This window comes from Mytilus galloprovincialis, chromosome 12 (genome assembly GCF_965363235.1).
Source record: "Mytilus galloprovincialis chromosome 12, xbMytGall1.hap1.1, whole genome shotgun sequence".
Lineage (NCBI taxonomy): Eukaryota > Metazoa > Mollusca > Bivalvia > Mytilida > Mytilidae > Mytilus > Mytilus galloprovincialis.
In genome coordinates this window covers 7,257,152-7,273,833 of record NC_134849.1, presented here as the reverse complement: position 1 = coordinate 7,273,833, position 16,682 = coordinate 7,257,152, and positions in this window count along the sequence as shown.

The following is a 16,682-nucleotide window of genomic DNA, read 5'->3' as shown; positions in this document are numbered from 1 at the left end:
TAGATACAATAGAACAATTATTACAAAGATATGATGTCTGAATGTATTATATAGTTGATTGTGTACGACTAGGATGTCACAAATTCCTGACTAGGGTGTTACAAGGGCATGACTGGGGTGTTATATGAAGACATTATAAAAGAATGTCGGATAGATACAATAGAATTATTATTACAAAGATATGATGTCTGTATGTATTATATAGTTGATTGTGTATGACTGGGATGTCCCAAATGCCTGACTAGGGTGCTATGAGGGCATGACTGGGGTGTTAGATGAAGACATTATAAATGAAGGTGTGATTGATACAATAGAACAATTATTACAAAGATATGATGTCTGTATGTATTATATAGTTGATTGTGTATGACTGGGATGTCCCAAATGCCTGACTAGGGTGTTAAAAGGGCATGAGTGGGGTGTTAGAAAGGACATTATAAAACAAATGTGTGATAGATACAATAGAACAATTATTACAAAGATATGATGTCTGTATGTATTATATAGTTGATTGTGTATGACTGGGATGTCGCAAATGCCTGACTAGGGTGTTATGAGGGCATGACTGGGGTGTTAGTTGAAGACATTACCAATGCAGGTGTGATCGATACAATAGAACAATTATTACAAAGATATGATGTCTGTATGTATTATATAGTTGATTGTGTATGACTGGGATGTCCCAAATGCCTGATTAGGGTGTTACAAGGGCATGACTGGGGTGTTAGATGAAGACATTATCAATGAAGGTGTGATAGATACAATAGAACAATTATTACAAAGATATGATGTCTGAATGTATTATATAGTTGATTGTGTACGACTAGGATGTCACAAATTCCTGACTAGGATGTTATGAGGGCATGACTGGGGTGTTATATTGTAACGCCGTAGGGCTATGCTTAGTTCTTGTGTACCTTAAACCGTGTGATAAAACGATTCGTATAATAGTGGGACTTTGACTGTTTATAGTTTTACCGGTCAAAGTTACACCAATATACAAGAAAGGACTGTACTATCCAGACAAGACCACTAAATACAAGAAGAACCTTTAATATAGCCACAACATTATGTTATCTATAAGGGATCGTTGAGTCTCTGGCTTTTGGTGAATATGAATGAGAAAGTTGGATATACAATATATAATTTATTAATTACGTATATGAAATATTTATAATATATTATGAATAAAAATGTTTTATTATTGTCAATATATTTCTGGGTAGCTGCCTGATCTTCTTGCACAATGTATTTTTCTGCGGAAAAATACTCGGAACCTTTATATAGATATGGAAATAACGGACAGTCTTCTTTCTTTAACTGACGGTTGCTATGACGTAGTAATATTCTATATTATAACTCTATACAATTTATAAAGTATCTAACTCGATACGTTATTTATTTGTACGATAATAATTTATACTGTTGCCTTAATTCGGACAAGTAACTAAATTCCTTTATATTCAGGAATTTTCTATAGGAAATAAATATACATATATTTTTCCTTAAATAATACTTTTATTTGCTTTTAGCTGAATTGATATTTAAATTCAACTTTTGTACTTCTGAACCTTAATTGTTATGTACGAACACCGTTTACAATTTATTACGTAACTAAGTGTAAGTAAAAGACACCCTCTTTGTATATTAAATTAATTTCTCTTTCAGAAATATTCCGTCTATAGAAACCTTTCCTTGTTTCTCTTTTAGACAAATAATTAAAACTGCTCTTGCCTTCCGCCTAGCAGTTCTTTTTATTTTTTAGCTTCCGCCTTGAGTCTTGAAGCCAGACTGCCTAACATCGTCTGTGCATGATGTTTTATAATAATATTTACGTGCAATATCCTCGTGCTTCTCACGAGGTCCCCTATGGTTACCTCAACAACCAATCAGCCAATCAGAAACTGATTTCTACGGGAAACGTCATACTTCCGTTTCCTACCTGAACAGACTTTTGTAAATATCTCTTTATTCCGTATTAACATATTCGGGAAATTTGTATAATTAGATTCTAGACATGGAGAGGAATTTAAGCATGTCTCGTTTATTATGATACGAGTTTTCTAAGTGATCAGCCGCATGAAACAGCCATGAATATTGTGCCGTCTAGATTTCGACTGGAACAACGTCAGTTTGTTATCAACTCTAGACCGTCTATTTGTATGTTCAGCTGTCACCTTCTATTAAAATTGTTATGAAGTTATTCCTAGGATTATGTGTGTTCTATGGACTATTCATTTAAGCTGGTAAGACTTGTGTACGCCGAGAACGACGATTATTGCATCCAGATTATCTACCTTGTTCTAGACAGTGTTTGTTTACGTCACATTCCAAAGAATGACAATGTCATAGATGTGTATAAAATTACAATACAAACCTCTAACCGTTATAACGTTTGTAACAAAACCGATGTTACTATGAACTTCTATAACTACAACAATATTTATGTATAAGAATACATATTCTTTATCAACTATGAGCATTACGACTCTTTGTGTAAGGAAAATAAATATAAAAACTGTAAACAGCCTGACTGTTTGTTTTTCTTTAAGACCTCTACAGGGTCTTGTGTGTACAATAATTTTTCATAGATATTCGGCGTATGGTACATGGTTCCTGGCCGTGACAATATAAAGACATTATAAAAGAATGTGGGATAGATACAATAGAACAATTATTACAAAGATATGATGTCTGTATATATTATATAGTTGATTGTGTATGACTGGGATGTCCCAAATGCCTGACTAGGGTGATATTAGGGCATGACTGGGGTGTTAGATGAAGACATTATACATGAAGGTGTGATTGATACAATAGAACAATGATTACAAAGATTAGATGTCTATATGTAATATATAGTTGATTGTGTATGACTGTGATGTCCCAAATGCCTGACTAGGGTGTTACAAGGGCATGACTGGGATGTTAGATGAAGACATTATAAATGAATGTGTGATAGATCCAATAGAACCATTATTACAAAGATATGATGTCTCAATGTATTATATAGTTGATTATGTATGACTGGGGTGTCCCAAATGCCTGATTAGGGTGTTACAAGGGCATGACTGGGGTGTTAGATGAAGACATTATAAATGAAGGTGTGATAGATACAATAGAACAATTATTACAAAGATATGATGTCTGAATGTATTATATAGTTGATTGTGTACGACTAGGATGTCACAAATTCCTGATTAGGGTGTTACAAGGGCATGACTAGGGTGTTATATGAAGACATTATAAAAGAATGTGGGATAGATACAATAGAACAATTATTACAAAGATATGATGTCTGTATGTATTATATAGTTGATTGTGTATGACTGGGATGTCCCAAATGCCTGACTAGGGTGCTATGAGGGCATGACTGGGGTGTTAGATGAAGACATTATAAATGAAGGTGTGATTGATACAATAGAACAATGATTACAAAAATATGATGTCTGTATGTATTATATAGTTGATTGTGTATGACTGGGATGTCCCAAATGCCTGACTAGGGTGCTATGAGGGCATGACTGGGGTGTTAGATGAAGACATTATAAATGAATGTGTGATAGATACAATAGAACAATTATTACAAATATATGATGTCTGTATGTATTATATAGTTGATTGTGTATGACTGGGATGTCCCAAATGCCTGACTAGGGTGCTATGATGGCATGACTGGGGTGTTAGATGAAGACATTATAAATGAAGGTGTGATCGATACTATAGAACAAAGATTACAAAGATTAGATGTCTGTATGTAATATACAGTTGATTGTGTATGACTGGGATGTCCCAAATGCCTGACTAGGGTGCTATGATGGCATGACTGGGGTGTTAGATGAAGACATTATAAATGAATGTGTGAAAGATACAATAGAACAATTATTACAAAGATATGATGTCTGAATGTATTATATAGTTGATTGTGTATGACTGGGATGTCCCAAATGCCTGATTAGGGTGTTACAAGGGCATGACTGGGGTGTTAGATGAAGACATTATAAATGAAGGTGTGATAGATACAATAGAACAATAATTACAAAGATATGATGTCTGAATGTATTATATAGTTGATTGTGTACGACTAGGAGTCACAAATGCCTGACTAGGTTGTTCGAAGGGCATGACTGGGGTGTTAGATAGGACATTATAAAAAAAATGTGTGATAGATACAATAGAACAATTATTACAAAGATATGATGTCTGTATGTCTTATATAGTTGCTACTGTATGACTGGGATGTCCCAAATGCCTGACTAGGGTGCTATGAGGGCATGACTGGGGTGTTAGTTGAAGACATTATCAATGAAGGTGTGATTGATACAATAGAACAATGATTACAAAGATATGATGTCTGAATGTATTATATAGTTGCTTCTGTATGACTAGGATGTCACAAATTCCTGACTAGGGTGTTACAAGGGCATGACTGGGGTGTTAGATGAAGACATTATAAATGAATGTGTGATAGATACAATAGAACAATTATTACAAAGATATGATGTCTGTATGTATTATATAGTTGATTGTGTATGACTGGGATGTCCCAAATGCCTGAATAGGGTGCTATGAGGGCATGACTGGGGTGTTAGATGAAGACATTATTAATGAAGGTGTGATCGATACAATAGAACAATTATTACAAAGATATGATGTCTGTATGTATTATATAGTCGATTGTGTACGACTAGGAGTCACAAATGCCTGACTAGGGTGTTAAAAGGGCATGAGTGGGGTGTTAGATAGGACATTATAAAAAAAATGTGTGATAGATACAATAGAACAATTATTACAAATATATGATGTCTGTATGTATTATATAGTTGATTGTGTATGACTGGGATGTCCCAAATGCGTGATTAGGGTGCTATGAGGGCATGACTGGGGTGTTAGTTTAAGACATTATCAATGAAGGTGTGATCGATACAATAGAACAATGATTACAAAGATATGATGTCTGAATGTATTATATAGTTGCTTCTGTATGACTGGGATGTCCCAAATGCCTGATTAGGGTGTTACAAGGGCATGACTGGGGTGTTACATGAAGACATTATAAATGAAGGTGTGATAGATACAATAGAACAATTATTACAAAGATATGATGTCTGTATGTATTAAATGGTTGATTGTATATGACTGGGATGTCCCAAATGCCTTACTAGGGTGCTATGAGGGCATGACTGGGGTGTTAGATTAAAACATTATAAATGAAGGTGTGATGGATACAATAGAACAATTATTACAAAGATATGATGTCTGTATGTATTATATAGTTGATTGTGTACGACTAGGAGTCACAAATGCCTGACTAGGGTGTTAATAGGGCATGAGTGGGGTGTTTGATAGGACATAATTAATGAAGGTGTTATCGGTACAATAGAACAATTATTACAAAGATATGATGTCTGTATGTATTATATAGTTGATTGTGTGCGACTAGGAGTCACAAATGCCTGACTAGGGTGTTAAAAGGGCATGAGTGGGGTGTTAGATAGGACATTATAAAACAAATGTGTGATAGATACAATAGAACAATTATTTCAAATATATGATGTCTGTATGTATTATATAGTTGATTGTGTATGACTGGGATGTCCCAAATGACAGATTAGGGTGTTACAAGGGCATGACTGGGTTGTTAGATGAAGACATTATAAATGAAGGTGTGATCGGTACAATAGAACAATTATTACAAAGATATGATGTCTGTATGTATTATATAGTTGATTGTGTACGACTAGGATGTCACAAATTCCTGAATAGGGTGTTATGAGGGCATGACTGGGGTGTTATATGAAGACATTATAAAAGAATGTGGGATAGATACAATAGAACAATTATTACAAAGATATGATGTCTGAATGTATTATATAGTTGATTGTGTATGACTGGGATGTCCCAAATGCCTGACTAGGGTGCTATTAGGGCATGACTTGGGTGTTAGATTAAAACATTATCAATGAAGGTGTGATCGATACAATAGAACAATGATTAAAAAGATTAGATGTCTATATGTAATATATAGTTGATTGAGTATGACTGTGATGTCCAAAATGCCTGACTAGGGTGCTATGATGGCATGACTGGGGTGTTAGATGAAGACATTATAAATGAAGGTGTGATCGATACAATAGAACAAAGATTACAAAGATTAAATGTCTGTATGTAATATATAGTTGATTGTGTATGACTGTGATGTCCAATATGCCTGACTAGGGTGCTATGACGGCATGACTGGGGTGTTAGATGAAGACATTATAAATGAATGTGTGATAGATACAATAGAACAATTATTACAAAGATATGATGTCTGAATGTATTAAATAGTTGATTGTGTATGACTGGGATGTCCCAAATGCCTGATTAGGGTGTTACAAGGGCATGACTGGGGTGTTAGATGAAGACATTATAAATGAAGGTGTGATAGATACAACAGAACAATAATTACAAAGATATGATGTCTGAATGTATTATATAGTTGATTGTGTACGACTAGGATGTCACAAATTCCTGACTAGGGTGTTACAAGGGCATGACTGGGGTGTTATATGAAGACATTATAAAAGAATGTGGGATAGATACAATAGAACAATTATAACAAAGATATGATGTCTGTATGTATTATATAGTTGATTGTGTATGACTACGATGTCCCAAATGCCTGACTAGGGTGGTATGAGGGCATGACTGGGGTGTTAAATGAAGACATTATAAATGAAGGTGTGATTGATACAATAGAACAATGATTACAAAGATATGATGTCTGTATGTATTATATAGTTGATTGTGTATGACTGGGATGTCCAAAATGCCTGACTAGGGTGTTACAAGGGCATGAGTGAGGTGTTAGATAGGACATTATAAAAAAAATGTGTGATAGATACAATAGAACAATTATTACAAAGATATGATGTCTGTATGTATTATATAGTTGATTGTGTATGACTGGAATGTCGCAAATGCCTGACTAGGGTGCTATGAGGACATGACTGGGGTGTTAGTTGAAGACATTATCAATGCAGGTGTGATCGATACAATAGAACAATTATTACAAAGATATGATGTCTGTATGTATTATATAGTTGATTGTGTATGACTGGGATGTCCCAAATGCCTGACTAGGGTGTTACAAGGGCATGACTGGGGTGTTAGATGAAGACATTATCAATGAAGGTGTGATAGATACAATAGAACAATTATTACAAAGATATGATGTCTGAATGTATTATATAGTTGATTGTGTACGACTAGGATGTCACAAATTCCTGACTAGGGTGTTATGAGGGCATGACTGGGATGTTATATGAAGACATTATAAAAGAATGTGGGATAGATATAATAGAACATTTATTACAAAGATATGATGTCTGTATGTATTATATAGTTGATTGTGTATGACTGGGATGTCCCAAATGCCTGACTAGGGTGCTATGAGGGCATGACTGTGGTGTTAGATGAAGACATTATAAATGAATGTGTGATCGGTATAATAGAACAATTATTACAAAGATATGATGTCTGTTTGTATTATATTGTTGATTGTGTACGACTAGGAGTCACAAATGCCTGACTAGGTTGTTCGAAGGGCATGACTGGGGTGTTAGATAGGACATTATAAAAAAATAGTGTGATAGATACAATAGAACAATTATTACAAAGATATGATGTCTGTATGTCTTATATAGTTGCTTCTGTATGACTGGGATGTCCCAAATGCCTGACTAGGGTGCTATGAGGGCATGACTGGGGTGTTAGTTGAAGACATTATCAATGAAGGTGTGATTGATACAATAGAACAATGATTAAAAAGATATGATGTCTTAATGTATTATATAGTTGCTTCTGTATGACTAGGATGTCACAAATTCCTGATTAGGGTGTTACAAGGGCATGACTGGGGTGTTAGATGAAGACATTATAAATGAAGGTGTGATAGATACAATAGAACAATTATTACAAAGATATGATGTCTGTATGTATTATATAGTTGATTGTGTATGACTGGGATGTCCCAAATGCCTGACTAGGGTGCTATGAGGGCATGACTGGGGTGTTAGATGAAGACATTATTAATGAAGATGTGATCGATACAATAGAACAATTATTACAAAGATATGATGTCTGTATGTATTATATAGTCGATTGTGTACGACTAGGAGTCACAAATGCCTGACTAGGGTGTTAAAAGGGCATGAGTGGGGTGTTAGATAGGACATTATAAAAAAAAATGTGTGATAGATACAATAGAACAATTATTACAAATATATGATGTCTGTATGTATTATATAGTTGATTGTGTATGACTGGGATGTCCCAAATGCCTGATTAGGGTGCTATGAGGGCATGACTGGGGTGTTAGTTTAAGACATTATCAATGAAGGTGTGATCGATACAATAGAACAATGATTACAAAGATATGATGTCTGAATGTATTATATAGTTGCTTCTGTATGACTGGGATGTCCCAAATGCCTGATTAGGGTGTTACAAGGGCATGACTGGGGTGTTACATGAAGACATTATAAATGAAGGTGTGATGGATACAATAGAACAATTATTACAAAGATATGATGTCTGTATGTATTATATAGTTGATTGTGTACAACTAGGAGCCACAAATGCCTGACTAGGGTGTTAATAGGGCATGAGTGGGGTGTTTGATAGGACATTATTAATGAAGGTGTTATCGGTACAATAGAACAATTATTACAAAGATATGATGTCTGTATGTATTATATAGTTGATTGTGTGCGAGTAGGAGTCACAAATGCCTGACTAGGGTGTTAAAAGGGCATGAGTGGGGTGTTAGATAGGAAATTATAAAAAAAATGTGTGATAGATACAATAGAACAATTATTTCAAAGATATGATGTCTGTATGTATTATATAGTTGATTGTGTATGACTGGGATGTCCCAAATGCCTCATTAGGGTGCTATGAGGGCATGACTGGGGTGTTAGATGAAGACATTATCAATGAAGGTGTGATAGATACAATAGAACAATTATTACAAAGATATGATGTCTGTATGTATTATTTAGTTGATTGTGTTTGACTGGATTGTCCCAAATGCCTGATTAGAGTGTTACAAGGGCATGACTGGGGTGCTAGATGAAGACATTATAAATGAATGTGTGATAGATACAATAGAACAATTATTACAAAGATATGATGTCTGTATGTATTATACAGTTGATTGTGTATGACTGGGATGTCCCAAATGCCTTATTAGGGTGCTATGATGGCATGACTGGGGTGTTAGATGAAGACATTATGAATGAAGGTGTGATTGATACAATAGAACAATGATTATAAAGATATGATGTCTGTATGTTTTATATAGTTGATTGTGTATGACTGGGATGTCCCAAATGCCTGACTAGGGTGCTATGAGGGCATGACTGGGGTGTTAGATGAAGACATTATCAATGAATGTGTGATAAATACAATAGAACAATTATTACAAATATATGATGTCTGTTTGTATTATATAGTTGATTGTGTATGACTGGGATGTCCCAAATGACAGATTAGGGTGTTACAAGGGCATGACTGGGGTGTTATATGAAGACATTATAAAAGTATGTGTGATAGATACAATAGAACAATTATTACAAAGATATGATGTCTGTATGTATTATATAGTTGATTGTGTATGACTGGGATGTCCCAAATGCCTGACTAGGGTGCTATGAGGGCATGACTGGGTTGTTAGATGGAGACATTATAAATGAAGGTGTGATCGGTACAATAGAACAATTATCACAAAGATATTATGTCTGAATGTATTATATAGTTGATTGTGTACGACTAGGATGTCACAAATTCCTGACTAGGGTGTTATGAGGGCATGACTGGGGTGTTATATGAAGACATTATAAAAGAATGTGGGATAGATACAATAGAACAATTATTACAAAGATATAATGTCTGTATGTATTATATAGTTGATTGTGTATGACTGGGATGTCCCAAATGCCTGACTAGGGTGCTATTAGGGCATGACTGGGGTGTTAGATGAAAACATTATAAATGAAGGTGTGATCGATACAATAGAACAATGATTACAAAGATTAGATGTCTATATGTAATATATAGTTGATTCTGTATGACTGTGATGTCCAAAATGCCTGACTAGGGTGCAATGATGGCATGACTGGGGTGTTAGATGAAGACATTATAAATGAAGGTGTGATCGATACAATAGAACAAAGATTACAAAGATTAGATGTCTGTATGTAATATATAGTTGATTGTGTATGACTGTGATGTCCAATATGCCTGACTAGGGTGCTATGAGGGCATGACTGGGGTGTTAGATGAAGACATTATAAATGAATGTGTGATAGATACAATAGAACAATTATTACAAAGATATGATGTCTGAATGTATTAAATAGTTGAGTGTGTATGACTGGGATGTCCCAAATGCCTGATTAGGGTGTTACAAGGGCATGACTGGGGTGTTAGATGAAGACATTATAAATGAAGGTGTGATAGATACAATAGAACAATAATTACAAAGATATGATGTCTGAATGTATTATATAGTTGATTGTGTACGACTAGGATGTCACAAATTCCTGACTAGGGTGTTACAAGGGCATGACTGGGGTGTTATATGAAGACATTATAAAAGAATGTGGGATAGATACAATAGAACAATTATTACAAAGATATGATGTCTGTATGTATTATATAGTTGATTGTGTATGACTACGATGTCCCAAATGCCTGACTAGGGTGCTACGAGGGCATGACTGGGGTGTTAAATGAAGACATTATAAATGAAGGTGTGATTGATACAATAGAACAATGATTACAAAGATATGATGTCTGTATGTATTATATAGTTGATTGTGTATGACTGGGATGTCCAAAATGCCTGACTAGGGTGTCAAAAGGGCATGAGTGAGGTGTTAGATAGGACATTATAAAAAAATGTGTGATAGATACAATAGAACAATTATTACAAAGATATGATGTCTGTATGTATTATATAGTTGATTGTGTATGACTGGAAAATCGCAAATGCCTGACTAGGGTGCTATGAGGGCATGACTGGGGTGTTAGTTGAAGACATTATCAATGCAGGTGTGATCGATACAATAGAACAATTATTACAAAGATATGAATATCTGTATGTATTATATAGTTGATTGTGTATGACTGGGATGTCCCAAATGCCTGACTAGGGTGTCACAAGGGCATGACTGGGGTGTTAGATGAAGACATTATCAATGAAGGTGTGATAGATACAATAGAACAATTATTACAAAGATATGATGTCTGAATGTATGATATAGTTGATTGTGTACGACTAGGATGTCACAAATTCCTGACTAGGGTGTTATTAGGGCATGACTGGGGTGTTATATGAAGACATTATAAAAGAATGTGGGATAGATACAATAGAACATTTATTACAAAGATATGATGTCTGTATGTATTATATAGTTGATTGTGTATGACTGGGATGTCCCAAATGCCTGACTAGGGTGCTATGAGGGCATGACTGTGGTGTTAGATGAAGACATTATAAATGAAGGTGTGATCGGTATAATAGAACAATTATTACAAAGATATGATGTCTGTGTGTATTATATAGTTGATTGTGTACGACTAGGAGTCACAAATGCCTGACTAGGTTGTTCGAAGGGCATGACTGGGGTGTTAGATAGGACGTTATAAAAAATGTGTGATAGATACAATAGAACAATTATTACAAAGATATGATGTCTATATGTCTTATATAGTTGCTTCTGAAGACTGGGATGTCCCAAATGCCTGACTAGGGTGCTATGAGGGCATGACTGGGGTGTTAGTTGAAGACATTATCAATGAAGGTGTGATTGATCCAATAGAACAATGATTACAAAGATATGATGTCTGTATGTATTATATAGTTGCTTCTGTATGACTAGGATGTCACAAATTCCTGACTAGGGTGTTACAAGGGCATGACTGGGGTGTTAGATGAAGACATTATAAATGAAGGTGTGATCGATACAATAGAACAATGATTACAAAGATTAGATGTCTGTATGTATTATATAGTTGATTGTGTATGACTGGGGTGTCCCAAATGCCTGACTAGGGAGCTATGAGGGCATGACTGGGGTGTTAGATGAAGACATTATTAATGAAGGTGTGATCGATACAATAAAACAATTATTACAAAGATATGATGTCTGTATGTATTATATAGTCGATTGTGTACGACTAGGAGTCACAAATGCCTGACTAGGGTGTTAAAAGGGCATGAGTGGGGTGTTAGATAGGACATTATAACAAAAATGTGTGATAGATACAATAGAACAATTATTACAAATATATGATGTCTGTATGTATTATATAGTTGATTGTGTATGACTGGGATGTCCCAAATGCCTGATTAGGGTGCTATGAGGGCATGACTGGGGTGTTAGTTTAAGACATTATCAATGAAGGTGTGATCGATACAATAGAACAATGGTTACAAAGATATGATGTCTGAATGTATTATATAGTTGCTTCTGTATGACTGGGATGTCCCAAATGCCTGATTAGGGTGTTACAAGGGCATGACTGGGGTGTTACATGAAGACATTATAAATGAAGGTGTGATGAATACAATAGAACAATTATTACAAAGATATGATGTCTGTATGTATTATATAGTTGATTGTGTACGACTAGGAATCACAAATGCCTGACTAGGGTGTTAATAGGGCATGAGTGGGGTGTTAGATGAAGACATTATAAATGAAGGTGTGATGGATACAATAGAACAATTATTACAAAGATATGATGTCTGTATGTATTATATAGTTGATTGTGTACGACTAGGAGTCACAAATGCCTGACTAGGGTGTTAAAAGGGCATGAGTGGGGTGTTAGATAGGACATTATAAAAAAAATCCGTGATAGATACAATAGAACAATTATTTCAAAGATATGATGTCTGTATGTATTACATAGTTGACTCTGTATGACTGGGATGTACCAAATGCCTCATTAGGGTGCTATGAGGGCATGACTGGGGTGTCAGATGAAGACATTATAAATGAAGATGTGATAGATACAATAGAACAATTATTACAAAGATATGATGTCTGTATGTATTATATAGTTGATTGTGTTTGACTGGGATGTCCCAAATGCCTGATTAGGGTGTTACAAGGGCATGACTGGGGTGCTAGATGAAGACATTATAAATGAATGTGTGATAGTTACAATAGAACAATTATTACAAAGATATGATGTCTGTATGTATTATATAGTTGATTGTGTATGACTGGGATGTCCCAAATGCCTGATTAAGGAGTTACAAGGGCATGACTGGGGTGTTAGATGAAGACATTATAAATGAAGGTGTGATAGATACGATAGAACAATTATTACAAAGGTATGATGTCTGAATGTATTATATAGTTGATTGTTTACGACTAGGATGTCACAAATTCCTGACTAGGGTGTTACAAGGGCATGACTGGGGTGTTATATGAAGACATTATAAAAGAATGTGGGATTGATACAATAGAACAATTATTACAAAGATATGATGTCTGTATGTATTATATAGTTGATTGTGTATGACTGGGATGTCCCAAATGCCTGACTAGGGTGCTATGAGGGCATGACTGGGGTGTTAGATGGAGACATTATAAATGAAGGTGTGATCGATACAATAGAACAATGATTACAAAGATATGATGTCTGTATGTATTATATAGTTGATTGTATACGACTAAGAGTCACAAATGCCTGACTAGGGTGTTAAGAGGGCATGAGTTGGGTGTTAGATAGGACATTATAAAAAAATGTGTGATAGATACAATAGAACAACTATTACAAGGATAGGATGTCTGTATGTATTATATAGTTGATTGTGTTTGACTGGGATGTCCCAAATGCCTCATTAGGGTGCTATGAGGGCATGACTGGGGTGTTTGATGAAGACATTATAAATGAAGGTGTGATAGATACAATAGAACAATTATTACAAAGATATGATGTCTGTATGTATTATATAGTTGATTGTGTTTGACTTGGATGTCCCAAATGCCTGATTAGGGTGTTACAAGGGCATGCCTGGGGTGCTAGATGAAGACATTATAAATGAATGTGTGATAAATACAATAGAACAATTATTACAAAGATATAATGTCTGTATGTATTATATAGTTGATTGTGTATGACTGGGATGTCCCAAATTCCTGATTAAGGAGTTACAAGGGCATGACTGGGGTGCTAGATGAAGACATTATAAATGAAGGTGTGATAGATACGATAGAACAATTATTACAAAGGTATGATGTCTGAATGTATTATATAGTTGATTGTGTACGACTAGGATGTCACAAATTCCTGACTAGGGTGTCACAAGGGCATGACTGGGGTGTTATATGAAGACATTATAAAAGAATGTTGGATTGATACAATAGAACAATTATTACAAAGATATGATGTCTGTATGTATTATATAGTTGATTGTGTATGACTGGGATGTCCCAAATGCCTGACTAGGGTGCTATGAGGGCATGACTGGGGTGTTAGATGAAGACATTATAAATGGAGGTGTGATCGATACAATAGAACAATGATTACAAAGATATGATGTCTGTATGTATTATATAGTTGATTGTATACGACTAAGAGTCACAAATGCCTGACTAGGGTGTTAAAAGGGCATGAGTGGGGTGTTAGATAGGACATTATCAATGAAGGTGTAATAGATACAATAGAACAACTATTACAAGGATAGGATGTCTGTATGTATTATATAGTTGGTTGTGTATGACTGAGATGTCCCAAATGCCTGATTAGGGTGTTACAAGGGCATGACTGGGTTGTTAAATTAAGACATTATAAATGAAGGTGTGATAGATACAATAGAACAATTATTACAAAGGTATGATGTCTGAATGTATTATTTAGTTGATTGTGTACGACTAGGATGTCACAAATGCCTGACTAGGGTGTTACAAAGGCATGACTGGGGTGTTATATGAAGACATTATAAAAGAATGTGGGATTGATACAATAGAACAATTATTACAAAGATATGATGTCTGTATGTATTATATAGTTGATTGTGTATGACTGGGATGTCCCAAGTGCCTGACTAGGGTGCTATGAGGGCATGACTGGGGTGTTAGATGAAGACATTATAAATGAAGGTGTGATAGATACAATAGAACAATGATTACAAAGATATGATGTCTGTATGTATTATATAGTTGATTGTATACGACTAAGAGTCACAAATGCCCGACTAGGGTGTTAAAAGGGCATGACTGGGGTGTTAGATAGGACATTATAAAAAAATGTGTGATAGATACAATAGAACAATTATTACAAGGATAGGATGTCTGTATGTATTATATAGTTGGTTGTGTATGACTGAGATGTCCCAAATGCCTGATTAGGGTGTTACAAGGGCATGCCTAGGGTGTTAGATGAAGACATTATAAATGAAGGTGTGATAGATACAATAGAACAATTATTACAAAGATATGATGTCTGTATGTATTATATAGTTGATTGTGTATGACTGGGATGTCCCAAATGCCTGATTAGGGTTTTACAAGGGCATGACTGGGGTGTTAGATGAAGACATTATAAGTGAAGGTGTGATAGATACAATAGAACAATTATTACAAAGGTATGATGTCTGAATGTATTATATAGTTGATTGTGTACGACTAGGATGTCACAAATTCCTGACTAGGGTGTTACAATGGCATGACTGGGGTGTTATATGAATACATTATAAAAGGAGGTGTGATAGATACAATAAAACAATTATTACAAAGATATGATGTCTGTATGTATTATATAGTTGATTGTGTATGACTGGGATGTCCCAAATGCCTGACTAGGGTGCTATGAGGGCATGACTGGGGTGTTAGATGAAGACATTATAAATGAAGGTGTGATCGATACAATAGAACAATTAATACAAAGATATGATGTCTGTATGTATTATATAGTTGAATGTGTACGACTAGGAGTCACAAATGCCTGACTAGGGTGTTAAAAGGGCATGAGTGGGGTGTTAGATAGGACATTATAAAAAAAAACTGTGTGATAGATACAATAGAACAATTATTACAAAGATATGATGTCTGTATGTATTATATAGTTGATTGTGTATGACTGGGATGTCCCAAATGCCTGACTAGGGTGCTATGAGGGCATGACTGGGGTGTTAGTTGAAGACATTATCAATGAAGTGTGATCGATACAATAGAACAATTTTACAAAGATATGATGTCTGTATGTATTATATAGTTGATTGTGTATGACTGGGATATAAATGCCTGATTAGGGTGTTACAAGGGCATGACTGGGGTGTTAGATGAAGACATTATAAATGAAGGTGTGATAGATACAATAGAACAATTATTACAAAGATATGATGTCTGTATGTATTATATAGTTGATTGTGTATGACTGGGATGTCCCAAATGTCTGATTAGGGTGTAACAAGGGCATGACTGGGGTGTTAGATGAAGACATTATAAATGAAGGTGTGATAGATACAATAGAACAATTATTACAAAGATATGATGTCTGTATGTATTATATAGTTGCTTGTGTACGACTAGGATTCACAAATGCCTGACTAGGGTGTTAAAAGGGCATGACTGGGGTGTTAGATAGGACATTATAAAAAAAATGTTTGATAGATACAA